The 18,358-nt window shown below is 38.1% G+C and overlaps 1 protein-coding gene and 1 pseudogene across 1 annotated transcript in view; both read right to left on the bottom strand.

Annotated features, from left to right (window-relative positions):
• SUCLG2 (succinate-CoA ligase GDP-forming beta subunit) overlaps positions 1-18,358 on the bottom strand; it is a 267,458-nt gene that overhangs the window by 149,090 nt on the left and 100,010 nt on the right. The window lies entirely within an intron of this gene.
• On the bottom strand, positions 1,377-1,495 carry LOC111738660 (annotated as a pseudogene).

Genomic DNA, 18,358 nt, shown 5'->3' on the forward strand with positions numbered 1-18,358 from the left:
TTTTTTTTTTTTAACCACAAGTGTTATTCTAATTATAATAATAGTTTTATAACAACTTTACAGTCTGGTAATAGTTCCATGCTGGATAATAAACATTCTTGGAAGCATTATTAAACCTAAAAGAAAAAAATTCATTAAGGAAAACATAACCTAAATAGAATAAAAATGAAATGTTTTTAATCCGGCAAACTTTGTAAAGCTTTGTTTTTTTAGAGATGGTGTTCTGACACCATATTGATGCAAAAGATTGTTCATAAGACATAGTTCGGAACCATAAGCAAAAGGACCATGGTAAATGTCTGAAAATGTTTATCAATAACTTTGAAGAAAGTAAGTTATTTTCAACTATCTTTTTTAAACGGTTTAATTATGAATCAAATATGTGTTATTGAACTAGTTTTTATTCAGCATCACTCTCTTCAAAAATATAACACTTTCCTAAATGCAAAATGCAGCACCATTTACAATGATATTGCAGTGAGATGACTACTATGATGATGATCATCTATTTTGAGTCAATAATATTGGAATTTTAGTGAAAACTATGATTTCTCTGCTTTACCGGCTGCAGCAAAATTGGTATATCCAGTTTTCAGTACAATTGCATGGTATAATTTCTAGCATGGCGATTACCTTTCATGAGGTTTGATAGAATTCTTAATTGAGAAAGTTAAAATGTATTTCAGATTTACTTATTACTGTAAAGCAAGGAGAAAGGGAGGGTGAGGCAGGAGGAGAGCCGAAAGATATTACAGAAAGAGGAAACTTTATAAAGAACATACAATTATGGGGTGATAAGTTAAAGGCCTAAGTGCCAATTTCCCAAGGAAAATGAGCTAACTTGGGTGTTTTCATTATGACCCCAGAAGCCAAACTTAAAATTGGGGAATTATCATCTTCAGTCATTACTGTTATGCCTTCTCAGACTGATTCCTATTTCCTCAAGTTGTACCTGGGTCACTAGGAATAAGACAATATTGCAGTGACTCTTTCTATATGCCCAGTGACCTCTCTGAGACTAAAACAATCATTTCAACTTTCAACATGGGCTCACCAATGCTGGGACAAAGAATGTCATACATGCAAAATATTAAAATAAATCATTCCACCAATGGTCACATACCTTGACTGAATTCAGATTAGAGATACTTGGCTTCCCATCAGAATTCCACCCACCAAAGATTTAAACTGCTCATACCTACCCGTGACTGTCAAATATACGTAAAAGATTAAATTAGGGTCATCTCTAGGACAGGGATTGTGTGTGTGTGTGTGTGTGTGTGTGTGTGTGTGTGTGTGTGTGACGCAACTCTTGGTTGACTTCACAAATTGCAAGGACCTTGTCAGTTTACAATCTCTTATTTTTTTATTTTTTATGCCTACAGCACCTGGTCTTCCTACGTGGTCTCCCATCCAAGCACTAACCAGGCCCGACTCTGGTTGGCTTCCGAGATGAGATGGGATCGGGCTTGTTCAAGGTGGCATGGCCGTAGACAGGACAGGGATTTTATTATACAAATAGGAAGTTGTCCAGGGAGACACTATTTCACATTAAGAAATCCTTTACTAACAGAGTTTTTATGTGAGTTTTAAATCATAAATTTCCTATTAAATATGTTAGCCAAGTATTTCCACATATTCTCAAGTAATTCCTTTATTTGAATACTGTAGGTATAAAAAAATGCCACTGTGAAAGGTTCATTAATTATAAAGAATAATATTACCTTAACATAAAACTTTTGTTTTCAAGGGAAAATTTTTAGTTTTTTAGTTGCTATAAAAATTCCTAAATTAAAATGTGATAAATTACTGTTTTTTCATATTGCCATATGAAAACATTATATATTTATTACTACATTATAGGCCTCATTAAAATCTATAATGATAAATTAGCCTACTCTTCTGATTCTGATGTTATTAATTACATTCATAATCATTAATACACATTTTGTTGGTAATAAAATGTTTAAAGCTAGATAAAAACTACCTCTGAAAGGGCTCAATTCATTTGTAATACCTTACACTTTCTGTAGTTTAGTACTAATAAACCAATTCTACATTTTGCCTATTAGATTAAAATATATATTTCTGTAAGAAAAATTAAGGATAGAACAACCTAACATTGATGGCAAAAATACCCTTGTAATTTTATTCAAGTGCCTATACTATAAGGTTACAACCACAAGACATTAAACAAATCTTTTGGAAATGAAGTCACTTGAGAAATGATGATTTTTCAGAAAAAAAAATAAGTGCCTACAGAAGAAATCTCTACTGTGTTTTATACAGATTTACAGGACAGATTAATGATATAAATTAATAAAAATATCTGTGTAACATTTCTAACTTCTACAGATCTTAGAAACAGTTGAGGAAAATGAAAAGCATTTATGAATACCAAGAGCATTTTTACTGTATTTTGTGCTATACTTGAAGGGAAAGAATAAAGGAAAACCAGCTTTAAAAAAAATTTTTTTTCTCAGTCAAGGTTCAGTTTAGGGAAGCAGAACCACTCTGAGTTATGGATAAGGGATTTACTTTAGGAATTAAAACATACAGATTGTGAGAGATGCTGAGAACATACCCTGGGCAAATCCCTCCTTCTGCAGCAGTTGGTAGCTAACTGATAAGAGAGTCATAAAACGTTGGTCTTAAGCAGTGATGAACAAGAGGAGAATAAAATGTGACAATGCCCAGAACTGATATGAGGCGATATACTCACAAAGCTTTTATTTTCCGAGTCAACAGGAATAACTCTGAAACTTAAAATGTATGTAATATAAATGTGGACTGACTGCACCCACATTTAAAGTTGTTTCTTTCACTTTCAAAGCCATATTACTAGTATTCTGAGACCTCCCTCCTTCTTGATCAGAAATCTTGTCTTTTCTCTATTTTCTTTTATTTAAGTCAATTCCTCTATCTGGCCCTCCATTTAGTGAGAGATGTTCCCACGTGCTGTCTGCTCTGCCGTCTGGTGACTGTCATCTCTCTGCCACCTATGGTCTATTGACCGCAACATAGCCAGGTACCTCCCTCCCGGCCATCAAGGAAGATCCTTCCGCTTCTCATGAGCGGGTCCTCTCAGAGGAGCTCCTCAAGCAGAATGGCCCAGCCCCTAGTGACACAGCTTTTTCCTTTGCAGCAGCGTCTCTATTTCAGAGGACATATACTCTCCAGGGGAGACAATGGCTCAGTCACACACAACTTCCCCCTAAACCTGAGACGCCTGTGCCCTCAGAGCTGCAGCCCTTACTGCCCAGTCATCTCCTTTCCTCACTCACAGATATCACCTTGCGGGAGCTCTTACCTTTTTTTAGAGAGACCTGTTCTCAGGACCATTTATTTATATGTCTGATTAGGATGAGCACAGTTCCATGCTCTTGAAAAATTCATGATGATTAAGAAGCACCTGGAATGTGTGACCTAAGGGAATTAGAAGGTGCATCTACCCAAAGCTCACAGAAAATCCTTAGGTAGAACAATCCCACTTCGATGAAAATCAACTACAGAAATAAAGGTTTTCACTGCTATGTAATTATAATAGTGAAACACTGAAAACAACCAAAATGTTCATCAGCATTTGGACATTCAGGATTTGAAAATAAAATTTATATACCCACATAATGAAATAATATAATACTAAATAACCATTAACCATGATTAAGTATATCTTTATGTATGAACTTGGAGAAATGCCCACACACTATAAGCTTTACCTTAATGATTAATATTTTTAAAAAAATAAATACAACTGTTAATAGAGTCATAATGAAATCTAAATGGATAATAATAAAACTATTAACTGAGGTTAACTTAAGGTGCTAGGGAGTGTTATTATGGGTGGAGCATTATATCTTTTCCGTAATGATTTAGATGTTTTTTGCCATTATCATGGGTTGTCAGAAAAATAAATAAATAAATAAATAAATAATGTTTTGAAATTAGATAAATGTAGGCAGTTATCCACAGTAGTTTATCTTAAATATTGAAATATTCCATTCTATGTCGGCCTTTGTAATTTTACTATGTTGGGTCAGGGATGGTGACATCTGAGGAGGCCTCCAGAAGACATCGTCAGGAAACACAGCTCAGTATCTTACAACATGACCTCCTAAAAGTGTCATGCAAGAAAGTTGAGCATAGCAGAAAAATGTTTTGCCTTTTAAAAACATCTACTGAGTACCTACGGTGTGAGAATTCAAAGATTAAAAAAAAAGTCATGGTCACAACCTTTCAGAAACAAAATCTAATGGAGGAAAGAAATACAAACATAATTACTGACAAATGTGAATGCTACAAAAATATTTAGAACAAAGTACAGTGAGAAGGGAAAGTGGTGTCAAGTCAAGCTGAGCAGCAAAAAGGACAGAGGAGCCATAGAGAAAAGTATTTGATCAGTGTCTCAAAGAAGACCTGCGAGTTTTCCAGGTAACAGGGCTGGGGAACAAAGACATGAAGGGATAAAGAAAGACTACTTTTCTATCTATTCTTGTTTGGCTTTCTTAGTTATCTACTTAAGTTAGAAATCACTATAGCACCACTTCAAATAAAGGAGTAAATTATGTGAGGTTTCAACACTGCAAATCACTCAAATTTATTTCAGATCTTTAGAAAACTTCTACATATTAAAGCTTATTTCTTCTGTGGGGGCTAAAAAAATTACTTTTCTTCCCACCTTCTAAGTTCTTCTAGCTGGGCTAATAATCAAATTAACAGATGGATTAACAGGAGAAAATCAAAGGTCTAATACATGCACATGGGGAATTCATATAAGCATGAAAATTCCACAAAGACAGTAAGGCAAAAATGAGCATATAAGACATTTTGGGACAAAGGAAAAAAGGAGGTGGGGAGACGGAGTAGATTTCAGAAATGAGGATGGGAGATTTACAGGTAGTTGAGGAAGACCAGAACATACACAGCAGGGAAATTTTTGCTTGGCAACATAGAAACAATGGGACACAGGGGCATCTAGTTAACAGGCTTGGAGTCATCCAGACTAAGGTCCAGACTAACGCTAGGGTGAAAATCCTTAAGGTGATTAAGCCCAGGCTCCCTTCCTACAGCAGGTTTTTCTGTCTGTATCTCTTGAGCAAGAAAACAGGGGTGTGGGGGAGGGGAGGGGCTCAAAGGTCTTTTCTGAATCTTGTTTCTTAATAAACAGCTTAAAATCAATATCCCAAAAAGGCAGCTTTAAGGTAGCAAATTTTGGTTCCCTTCACCCTATATTCAAGAACAGCACGTAAATAGAAAAACACATTTATGGTCTTTGTCAAATTTAGTTATTTTACCCTAAGTGCTTTTAAGATCTCTAATACTTTTGATATGGGCCATCATTTACAAAATATACTCATAGAATTTTTAATCGCTCTTTTCAAAGTATATTTTTTACACTACTAAGTTTTGCTGAGTTTGTTTGTTTGTTTGTTTGTTTTTCTTTCTCTGGCAAAGAGCCCCTCTCCTCATAATTCAGATAATTGCCTCGAAACTTCTGACTCAAGTCCTCTGGTTGTTGATAAGGATCACTGAAGCTTAGTGTTCCCTCCACTGTAAGCAGAAACTGCTTTAGGCCAGGCAAGCCACTGTAGTAACTTATAGTAATGGGAAGGAGGGGACTCTTAACCCAGGGCTTTCTTTAAGTAATACATTAACCAAGTCTGTTTTCCTTTACTCACTTAGTAAGAAAATCAATAATAAGATATGACTTAAATAACAAGTTTGTATCTTCCTTTTTCCTTGTCTAGGGACAGAAGCGGCATTTCGGTGGGATATATCCTCTGGGAAGATAACACAAGAACCTGTTCTGACTGAGACAGAGAGGGAAAGAGCGCCAGGCAGGGACTACAACCCTCAGCAGAAAGCAGACACAGAAGAGACCTCCTATCCCTCAACATCCATACTAATAAGAAGGGGTTCATAGCTCTTAGAAAAAAGGTTAGGCAGTAGAGATAGGTGGTTTTGGGTCTGCCTGCAAAACTCTGAGGTATTCCCGTTCTAGAAAAGACCTGCCCTAATCTGTCCACAATTAAGTAAGCCAAAAGGCATTTTTAGGCTAAAATATAACTCCTACAAGGAAACAGGTAGGCAAAAAATTAGGTACTAGTTTAAGCCAGCCACTCGCACCTGTACAATGAAGACCATAATGACCTTAAATTCACCTGAGCCTTATTATACCATCATTGTAATATAATACTTATGCCCATTAGTTCATTAATATTATTAGAAAAGACTGAATTCTGGAAATGAATATGCGCAGAAAGCCGACGATGAGTCACTGAGTCCTGTCCATCTTAGTCGTCCATCAGGAAAGCTCATTCTTCTACCACATACAGTAGATAGGGATAAAAACCCCAAAGGCTTTGTTACTGGGCCTTTGAACCACCCTTCTCTCGCTCAGGCCCGCTTCCATGTCTGTAAGTATACTGTTTGTTGCCTCGCTTTCCCTTCCAATAAAGCTCTTCTTTTGCTATTGTATTTCAGGGTCTTGCTCAATTCTTTGTTTGAGGCTGGACAACGTGTCGAGAAGGGAATCCTACTCTCTGGAAACATTTTTATCATGGCAGTCTTTAAAAAGTCCCCAAACTAGTAAGCTAACTCTCAGGGCTCCTATGAAAGCACCCCAAGGAGTCAGTGAGATGCAAACTAACCAGTTGTTTAACAGCAGTATTCATAAAGTATATGCTCAGCCCCATCCAACCTGCAAATAAACAGATATAACAGACTTAGAATCTGCTACAATTCTAAATGAAAGAGATATAGAACTCCAAACAAGGGCTTGGAGATACTGCCGTAGAACAGAACCCAGGAAGTTTTTATTTTCCAATTTGAAGTAGTAAAGTGCTTGATGACATAACGGGGTTAAGTAGAAGCCAGAAATGACCTACCCCAAGAGAGATGAAGGATCTCAGAACCACTTGCCTACGGTATACACATCTACTGAGGTCCAGCATAAATTGTTATATAGCTTTTAAACTGCACTGCGTTTTAAATTGCAGTGTCTAGCTTTTTTACTGCCTGGCCTGATCCATTCATTGTGTCTGAAATCTGAATCTATTGCTTAAATGTTAAACACAGAGAGGACTTTAGATTGCATCCTGGAGGATGAAACTGCAATTTCAGTGAACAGGGAAGAGTTATATTTAGCTGAATTTCAAGGGCTGTGAAGGCCTGAGAAATATTTTGTCCTTTTCTCTCTATACCAGCTTTCTTTGGTTTCTTTCCTTTCTTCCTCCTCCCCTCCTTCTTTCTTTCTGTCCTCCCTTGCTCCCTTTCTCCCTCCCTTATAATGCTTCCAAGTTGCTTAAGGGCATCTTCAACTATATCTGAGATAACTAACTTCAGTTTTGACAGCCAGAAGATCAGCACTGAATTCAAATCCCACCTCCCATCACACCAGCTTCAGAACCACTTCCAAATAAGGACTTATACACTTAAATCCCTGTGATATGGAACACTCATTATCAACCTGCTCTATACCTGACCTGGGAAGCCACAAAACCTGGACCTGCTTTCTTGGCTTCTCTTCAGAACAACTTTTCTGATTATCTTTGAAGCATTCAGGCTCAGATGGTCTCTTCTGGGAATTTACGCACCTTTTTTAAAATGCCTGGTTTGAGCAAGAATTCATACCAAAGGGAGCTATGCCAAGTATTAAGAAAAGGAAATTAAGGAACTAACAAGCTGGTGTGCATTTTACTTCTTGGGGACAATAATAATAAAAAAATTGTTGAGTTGACTTTGGAATTGTAACACCCAAGACAATATAGAAAAATACCCAAGAGCTAGCTGCCATCTATATCTGGTAAAACTAAAAGAAAATTCTGGTAGCTTTTAAAAAGCTCTCCAGTGGTATTATGGTGGCAGAGAAATCAAGTCCTGTTCCACACTTGACCAATAGAGCAGACCCATATGAGTGCACTCTTGGAAATCCCAATCATCCCAAGACATCGACTGTCAAGATACGTATTTCATTATCATGGCTGGGAAGCTGGCATATACATCTATTCTGACCCACTAACGGCTAACCTTCCTTTCAAAATGTGGCTAATATTTGTTCTATTTCCCACTCTCTCCTTCAATTCCATAGTTTTTTACTCCATTTTATACCTTAGTTTCCAGAAACATGATATCAGATATCCATAAGAAAATAGTACCTCTACAGAATTATCTTTCATCCCCCGGGGCTGGTGTCCTTAAATTCAGCTGTAGCCTTTCCCAGCTTCCTGACCCTTTCTCTTTGCTTTCTAGCACTGCGGTTGAAACAGGCTGTCTTAATGATACATATGATTAGACTGAGGGAGGGAAGGAGATTTTATGCCCTAGAATTTCCCAGGACACTTGTCCATATAGCTAAAAACAGGATCACCCCAAAATAGGAGATAGCCTAGCCTTACACAAAGGGAGCAATTTTTATAATCAACTAAATTAACATGGACTCTGGAATGCTACAATCTCTAACAAAGCAGATGTCACCCCTCCTCTGAAGGCCCTTCTAGTTCAAAGGAGACGCCAGGCCCAGGGAGATACACACAGCAAGGGAAGGGTTCTGTCAAACTTAATGAAGCAACTCTCAGCTTTGCTAATCATGCCCTTCACACCTTCTCTAGTGTAAAAGTTTCTACTGAAGGGCACACACAGCATGATGCAGACTGAGATCAACTCCTTCTCCTGAAAGTGACCAAGTGCCAGGCACATAGTGGGCTGTCAGCATATGGTCATTCATTTATAAATACCATTTCCTTTGCACTGTGAAATCATAATCAGTGTTTGTTAGGATCTTACTATCGAATAAGATTTGTGCTATATGTATTCCATATCCACATTTAACAAACAACCCAACTGGGGTTGAGTTATCGGGTTACACAGCTAACAAGAAGTAGAGTCAGAAATTTTAAGCTAGAAAAATATTCTAGAGACTATGCTTTAACCCCTTCACATATAGCCTCATTATTGGGGTTTCCCCCAATATTTTATTATGAAAATTTCCAATCACATAGAAAAGCTGAACAACAAGCAAACATCCACATACTCACCACCCGATTCTACAACTGCTAACATTTCACTATTTTTGCTTTGTCGCATATCTCTCCATCCATCACAGCCCATCTTATTTTTTCGTGCATTTCAAAGTTTCAGACAGCAGTACTATTACCCTTAAATCTTCAGCACACACATCAGTAACTAAAGTTCCATATTTGTTTACAGTTCTTTTGGGGAGAGAAATAAAATTTACATACAGTGATTGCCCAACTCTGAAGACTACTGTTCAATAGATTTTGATAAATGCATATATCTGTAGGACTCAAATCCCAATCGAGAAACACATTATTGTTTCTGAGAACATATTATAATAGTGTCTTGAGTACAAAATAAATAGAACGGCATTGCCAATACGGATCTATAGTCTATTACTGAATTTTCACTGAAACTAAACATAACAAAATATTAAATTTGTACACCTCAGAACAAAGATCGATGCCTAATGCCTGGCCTGTACTGGCATCCAGCAGATCTCCAACTACATAATGGTATGTGAAAAAGGAATCAGCTCTCCACCACTACCCCTAAATGAGAATCTTGCTTGAAACATTCCTAAGTCAGAGTCAGTGATATCCAAAGAACAGATTTCAAAAGGGATTTTCTTTTTCTCTTTTTTCTTTTTTTTTCTTTTTTCTTTTTTTTACCTTGAGGGGAAACTATAGCTGCATCAAAGGTGTTTCCTTGCACCACATCTATCCTGGTATTTTGGGGTGACTATTCCATGTTGAACAGGTAAGTTAATTCTCCTGGGGATACTTGCAACGTCCTTGGAGCCTTAGTCTGATGCTTAAGTGATGGAGTGATGAAAATGATGATCTTTAACCCAAAGTTTTTCTATGTTGGCAATGTCACTATCACTTGCCTGAAGCTTAACATTGTGGGACTCCATACTTTCGATAAGCTTGCCAGGTTTTGAAAGAAAACCACTAGAAAGTATTTAGAAGATAAAAGCCAAAACATATCTGTATTACAAACTAAAGTACATCACTCTTTTGCATACTTTAGAAATGCAGATATAGATGCCTAAAAAAAGTCTTTCATAATACAAAGCCCATATCAACATTGATTATCATCTGGGGTTGTGGAATCAAATGATTTTTACTTTATTCTTTATAGTGTTGATATTACCTGTACTTTCTACAATGACTGTTTATGTCATTTATAATCAGAGAAAAACTATTTTAAGATTTAAATTAAATGTTTATTTGACCTGGTGAGAACAGTAATAGCATTATTGCTGAGCGGGGCAAAAAAGCTTCCTGTAATACAAAATATATACCATTAAACATATGTATGTGTGTGTGTGTGTATATATGATACATAAACATATCATATATATACTGAGGATAAATTAAGAATGAAATATACTAAAGTATTAACTCTGATTATTTGGAGGGGTGGTTATGGGTAACTTTTTCTTTTTTTTATTGCAAATTTGCTATAAAAACATGTATTACTTCAGTAAATAGCAGGAGGAATTAAGTTATTTTTAAAATGCATTAGATTTTTATGGGTGCCTGAGATGTACAAAGAATACTGCCATTCAGTTCTATTGGGCTTATCATCACTTCATCACTTCATAGAAGGTGTGACTCAGAATGGAGGACGGGTAAAACACTGGCCTTTCTCAATTCAGCAGCTGATCTTCCAGTTCAAAACCAGCCACAGTGTTTCTTGGGCCTAGGAGTAATACATCTGCCCTTGCCAGAATTACCTCCTTCTGGTCCACATGGGTAGCATGATCATTCATCTCTGGGAGACTCAGGACAGATCACTGTACCTCAAATTATGTTTCCTTAAGGGAACTGCCCTCTTGAGATGCCTGCCAGCTCCAACATTCTAAGATATACATGCAGAATTGTGAAAACATCTCTTTTCTATGTACGTAAACCTACCACCCTCCTTAAGTCCCTCCCAAAGAAAGAAACATATTGGAGATGACTGGCATATAGTGGGTAAGTCCGAGAACCATGGGTCAGACAGCTTTGGATCAGGATGCCCGCTTTGCTCCTTACTAGTCAACTAAGCGACCCCTGGTTGGAAAATAGAGCCTACATTTTCTCATCTACATAATAAAGCTGATAAGAATAGTGCTTACCTTTCAGAGTCGCTCTGTATATTAAATGAGAAAAAAAAAGTAGTAAAGTACTTAACACAATGCCTGGCTTATACTAACTTGAACTGGCTTATATTTAAACTTGCATCATAAGTATCAAGTAAATAGTAGACGGTGATGATAATGAAGGCTATGCTGTCCACTGAGCAAGATAATTTTTATAATAAATAATAAATCTACCAGTACTGACTTTTATAAGCATTAAGAATACATAAAATATTTGTATTTTTTCCAAACATTCAGAAATGATGAATAAAGTGTGCTCATGGTTGATAAGAACATATGCGTTCGTATCAAGTTATAAAAGGTCAGATGCTTTCAAGAGCAGCCCAAATCTACAGACCTTTAGCACTAACCTGCCACCTCCCAGATAGATTCACTTTTGTAAGTAAACTGGGATTTCTGGATCCCAGATAGGAGTCCCCTGTCACAAATGCATATCATGTTTTTATTTAAGTTTGAATAGTTTTAGTTCCAAAACCTGCATGTTTTCTTGCCTTTTGCCTGTCTCCCTTTTCACGTCTATGGTTGTTGCATGGTTTGAAGGCCCTGGCCCATCTACCACAGTTCCTGGCAGAGAACATGATGCTTGACTCCCTCTGGAGCTGCTCAACTTCAGGCCTTATTAGCAAGCTGAGGCTTGTACCAGCACATTCCTCCTTCCCCCAACACCGACACTGGGACCGTTCCAGCTCTGCTGCAGACTGCAGTGGGGGAAAATGAGCTGGGAAGCAAGCTAGACGCTGAACCGGGCTGGTGTTTTGTACATCAGCGTTAGGACACATAGTTATCTGTCCTTTAGTACCATTACTGCTATTGCTCTTATTGTTACTACACTGACTAGGGTTGTTGTTATATGTCTTAAAGACCCCATATATTCAGCACTGACTCCCCACCAAAAGACTTCACATACTTTGTCTCATTTAATCTTTTTTTTTCTTCGATCAGGTTTTTATTCAAAATTAGATGCCCAAAGTGATTTGACCCTTATGGAATAAACAAATTTCAGTTTATGCCACAGGCTTTTTCTCAACTGCTGTTTTCTCAATAGATATAGCCTTTTTTCACACCAAGGGCTTCTTCTGCTTTGTGACACCAGCCGCCTTCTTTCCTTTCTTCCCTACCACAGGTTTCTTGCTTGCAACCCCTTTCTCATTTAATCTGGCCTCTAGAGCTGCTGCTGCTTTATCCACTCGGAGCTTGTGGGTCTCGGCCTGGCGAGGACTAGTGTTCCAACACACAGTCTTTGCACAGGGTTTAGCTTCAACAAGAGTCTAAGGTTTTTAGTGAATTCTTCTTCAGGACTCTGCAATGGATCTTCTTTGTATGGTACTCAGAGGGCTCTTTGGGTCTCTGTGCTTTTCAAGATTCTGCTAAGGTCTGTACTGAGCGTCTTGTGCATGGGAAGGTGGTAGTTACTCTTAAGGGAGGAAGCTCAACGCCAGTGTCATGTGGACCATCTAACTTGCAGAAAGCACTTTCAGTCCAAATGCAGAAATGGCCCACGTGCACACCAGGAGCAAGTTTTAAATGTTCAGTTTGTTTACAATAAGCAGAGTAATTCCAGGGATATTTCTAAAGGCTCTGAGGTGCTGCTGTCCTCATTATAGGTGGTGCAAGGTTCCCTGTGCTGGATATGACGACAGTTTCTCATTTTGCCCCTGCCAGCTCTCATTTACTGAGAGTCGCAGACTTTTTAGGTATCATTCTAGGCCTTAAGTTTCTTAAGAAGTGAAAGAGTCTTCTTGGTCTTATTGTAGCCTTCAATTTTACTTTGAACCACTAAAGGAATTTCAAAAACTTCCTCAATATGATGACCTTTAGACATGACCAGCACTGGTAAGGCCAAGGCAGCCAGGGCAGAGCAGATGGCATACTGCTTCTGTGTTGTGTTCACCCTGCGGTACCAACAGCACCAGATTTGGATTGATGCAAACATGTAGATCCCACGACACAGACTGCCCAAAGCACCCTGGCTAGAATGATGAGTTTTACCACCTCAAACTCTGGAAATTCAAGCCACAGCTCTGCCTGTACCTCATGACTCAGCACTGGTTTGATTACCAAAGCAAGAGAGAAGGCCACACACCTCTCAGCCTTTTGGCTCCCAGAGGAAAAGTCTCGTTTCATTTAATCTTTACATCAGCCCTCTGAAGGATATACCATCCCTAGAGATCAGGACACCAAAACTCAGAGAAATCGCCCCTTGTCCAAGGTCACAAAATTGTAAATTCTAGACCACAGAATCTAGCCAGAGCTAAAGCTCCACCCATGGCACCTGAGCATGACCATCCATTACTCTCTCATTCATTTTTGGGGGAGTAAAAGAGGTTAGGAGGTGGGTAAGGTGACGGTGGTCAGAGAGAAGGCAAGCCACCCAGTTTCAAATCTGACCAGAATCCTAATGATGACTTCTGGGGTCTACCAATTAAAATGAAGAAAAGATGATGACCCAGCAATAGCAACAACAAATACCTCCTGTTTTGAGCTACATGAAATATGCCCATTAGGTAGCTCACAAGGATTAGTAGCGTTAGGGGCAATACCTTTTACTGTCCATACAACCAATCGTTTTTGTGATTTACTGTACCTGACCATCTTGTAATAAAACCAAGACTATTCGATTAGTATATTCCCTCAATACTTTTATTATGTGAAAAAAGACAGCAGTCCAAATTGATGGGGTGCAATTCAAAGAGCAATTCTGTAACGTTAGAGGCATTACTGGCCCCTACCTGCTCTGCAGCACTGTTAATGCAGAAAAGGGATGCCAATGACACAGGAATCCGAGAGTGTGGACTTCAGTCCACGGTCTAGCATTAGGGTTCCTGGATTTAAATTATGGTTCAACTCTTTTATTCAGCTGTGTAAAATTTTAAAAGTCACTTAACCTCTCTAAACCTGATTTTTTTTTTACTCTATAAAATGGAAAGGATAATAGCAAATATCTCACAGTTTATTGGTAGAATTCAAGGATGCAATCCACGTAAAGACTGAACAAAGCCTGGCAACAGAGCAGGTGACTAATGAATGTGAAGTACTATAGGTTTTATGTCTTACATCCTCTGACTTGGCCCCAGACAGCTCCTAAACTAATCTATCAACCTTCACATCTTCCTCTGACAAACCACTGTTTGAGCTCCTGATAGATGACAAGCAATATAGTTGAGTGCTTTATATTTATTATCTCTGATCCTCCCAATAACCCTGTAATTTAGAAATTATTGTCCCTAGTATTCAGCTGAAAATACTAGAGTTCAAAAGATAATAAAGTGACTAAGGTGTGACCTCTAGGCTATGCTTTTTCTATTACACCTTCCATCCCAATCAAGAGGTAGATGTGAATGTTATCTTGCTGCCCAGGGCAACAGCTCATCTGCTGAGTACTCACAATCCCCCGCCTCACCAGTTAGCTCAGGTAGTTTCATAGAATCACCTTTGGTGACCATCCTGACAACCAGTTCCTGCCAGGACTACAATCTTGTCAAACACACATCTTTGGCTATGGCCACTGCAGCAGGGGATAGTCCTTGTGTCAATGTGTTTGGGAGATCCAGGGAGGCTTTGCTGCAAAGAGCACACTTGAGTTTTAAATTAAACATTTGCTTTAGTAAAGTGACAAGTTTTTAAAAATCCATTTTTTTCATAAGCCTTTGAGTTCAACATGCAGTTCTTATCATTCGACTTAAAAGTTTAAAATTTTAACATCCACTTTCAAGAAGGCTTTTGATTAATGTTCAAACTCAGCTGGACACATTAAACTCCCCTTCAGCGATAAGTACCACTTACAAATTTAATTTTTCTCATACTGAATTTATAAATCAAATATACCCATTTTCTTTTTTGAGCACTTCAATGATCTGACCCAACAAGCAAAACCTTCTCAAGTATTAAATTGCACCAATAATTCCCTAACAAATTAAAAGATTCATTGAACTTGAAAAGCATTACAATACTTCTCATAATCTTTGTCAGAAACATTATCTTTCAACATAAAAATGACAACAGTGATGTCAATTACACAATTAAAAACAAACAAAATGGAATCAATATCCATGCCGTTAGTTACTTTAATATGCCAAATTCTCTTAAACATTACGAACACATCAACTAAAAATATATGCAGATAATTCATAATTGATTAGAATTAATCATATAGGTTTTAGAAATTTCATCATCTGTTTACTAAGTTCTAAATCTACCTGGCGTTAAAAGTAACATAACAACTAAGGAAACGCTTTTCAAATCCCATGTCACAGATCAGGTCATGCCTCCAAAGAACTGAGGTCACCCTCTCAGCCAGGGTAGGAGTGATTTTTCATGTGCTCCTGATAGACAGGTTGGAACTATTTTTAATAGTTGCAAAGACAAATGAAGACCCCCAAACACAGTGGTCTTACAGAGTATATGTAACTGGGTTCACTCATGTTATACCACAACTAATTCTGCGAAATTCCACCTGACTCCAGCAGACCAAAGTCAGCCACTCTGTAGGGCTTCAGCTGTTACCTTCATTTACTGCATGCATTTTTAGTTTTTTATTTGTTGTTTTTATTTTTTTTAGATTTTTAGGAATTTCAATTACCCTCTTATTGCTCCTTGATACTCTACTGTGATTCTTTCAAACTTCTATAAATTCTGTCACTTGATCTAGGGAGATTAAATTCAGCACTCACTATACTTCTATAAACTTGGTGCTGGCCTCCTTTTCACATTTCTTTACTGCCTCGTGGAATTTAGAATTATTTTTGTTTGTTTCTCATCTATCAGGGGCAGTATTAGTTAGAATTAGGTTACATGTTGATGACCAAAAGCTTTAAATAACAATTTTAAAACTTTAAAAATATAGGAGTTAATTTTTCTCTCACAGAATGTCCCAAGGTGAGTTGTTAAGAACTAGTGTCACAATTCTATTACCACCAGAGTCCTTTATCATATCACTTCCACTTCCTGGTCAAACTTGCTGCCACGGGCCATAACAAAATCACAAGTCCACAACTAGCTACAAGGGAGATTAGGAAATATAGTTTTCACTCCAGGCAGCCGTGCACGTTGTGAAAAACTGGGCCGTCTCCAGGTACCTGAGAAAAAAGGGTGCTGAGGGGAAGGAAGGGAAGAGTCATGAAGGTACTGGCAACATACCTGCTGGATCTAAGGTACACTGCGGGAGGCAGGGAGGTGCCTTATAGAGACATGTCAGTGGCACATCTGAGAGCACCCTAAAGCTGAATATGTTGGAGGGTTTGGGGGTGGTGGGCAGAAAGTATAGTTGAGAAGCTGGTATTGGAATTGGAGGTACTATAGAAAAACAAATAGTTATTGATGTATGTGTGTATAAGTAAATGTATATATGTAGTGCAGAATGAATGCATTTATTTTATATATGTACATATATAACTGCAGGTGTGTATACATACATATACATATGTGTATATGTGTATATACAAACTCAATTATTTCCTGAGATGGCCTAAAAGCAATGACATCTCAACAATAATGAGCACAACCACATGCCCAGACTTCGGTTTTTAAAAGAACAGTGCATCTTAAAAAATATAGCTGACACCAGGGCTAGAACAAGTGAAGTACAGTTTAAGCAAGCACATCTTGTACAAGAAAATAAGAAAATGCTCAAAGGAATGATGAAGCCGTCTCGAAAAGACCTAGGAATGGATGAAAATACATTGAATAAAACAGGAATTGATTGGTCCTTGCTGATATAAATAAAGCAGAAAGAAAATGTCTTCCTTAAGTAGATTACCATCTAATAAATGTGTACGAATGATGGAAATGAAAATCAACAGCTGGCAACCATAATAGATATAAGTGACTCAGGCAGGAGCTATCCATGAAGGTCGAGGATGGTAGGTGGAAGTTAGATGAGGAACTTGATGTTGGTGTAATCTCGATAAACTTGGTGCTAGCCTCCCACAAAATTCTAATCAATTACAAAGGGAAAATGTAAAATCTAATGTAAAGAAACCTAACAGACACCGACTTGGTCAGTGGTGGGACATGTCGTATACTAACAGATACCGACAGGTCAGTGGTGGGACAGGTCAGCTGTTTACAGCTGACCATGATTTTTATGGCATTTTTAGCAGGAATGCAGGACTAGACAGGCCCAGGCTGAGAGACATTCTACAGAAAGAAAGCCCTGGACACTTTTAAACAAGGACGAAACATCAAGGAAATGTTCTAGAGTAGAGGAGATTAAATAGACATGACAACTAAATGTTCCAGACCTGGATCCCAGTTCAGGCAAGGAGACACTGTTGAGACAGCTGGTGAAATCTGAATGGGCTCCGTGGACTGTACGGCAGTGGACCAGCAACACTGTTTCCTGACTTGGAGGGCTAAATGGTGATAATGTGAGAGCGTTTCCTTGATTTTTGAGAAATACATACCACATGTTTAAGGTGATGAGTCATCATATCTGAAGCTTGTTTTCAAATGTTAGTAGTTGGGGAATCTGGGTAAAAGTAATATGGATTTGTTTGTATGGTACTTAGAATTCTCCATAAGTTTGAAATTATTTCAAAATAAAGTATCAAACAAACAAAGTCAGGGCCCCACTGTTCAGGAAGTAGGGGAGCCCTGATATTAAGAGACGGCTAGTGGTGGTCTCTGCTGGTCAGGTCACAAATCATGCTGCTGTATTTGCTTATCATTCTTGGCCTTTTCAGCTCTGCAGTCAAAATCCTTTGTCTCATTGTCTCTGCCTCAGCTGTTTGCCTTAACAACATTATTTCCTTCCCTCTGATCCTTCAATGAGATCCTGACCTGCCTTATGTGTAAACCAGTCAGTTACTAGAGGCAACATGTTTTAGGCCAGATAACAAGGTGTTTTCAACATCATGGTACCTCCAAAGCATTTAAGAGCTACCGGACGCAATTCTGCCCTCAGGCAGAAAATGAACAGAAATAAAAGAATGGAAGAAACACACCCAAGGAAGCTGGAGAAAAAAAATGTAATATCCAGGCAATATGGGGAGCATGAGACAGCACAAAATATAGAAAATAAAAGAGAAATATGAGCAGATTTCAGGGATATGGACTTGGGGCTTCTTTATACCATACGCAACAACCATCTACCACTAGCACAAACACCAGCCGGGACTAATATTTATCCAAAAATGTCCGATCAATGGGTCTCTCAACTAGAATTCTAGACATGGCTCTTTCAGATATAACTTAGGT

This window comes from Pteropus vampyrus, unplaced genomic scaffold, assembly GCF_000151845.1.
Source record: "Pteropus vampyrus isolate Shadow unplaced genomic scaffold, Pvam_2.0 Scaffold41, whole genome shotgun sequence".
NCBI lineage: Eukaryota > Metazoa > Chordata > Mammalia > Chiroptera > Pteropodidae > Pteropus > Pteropus vampyrus.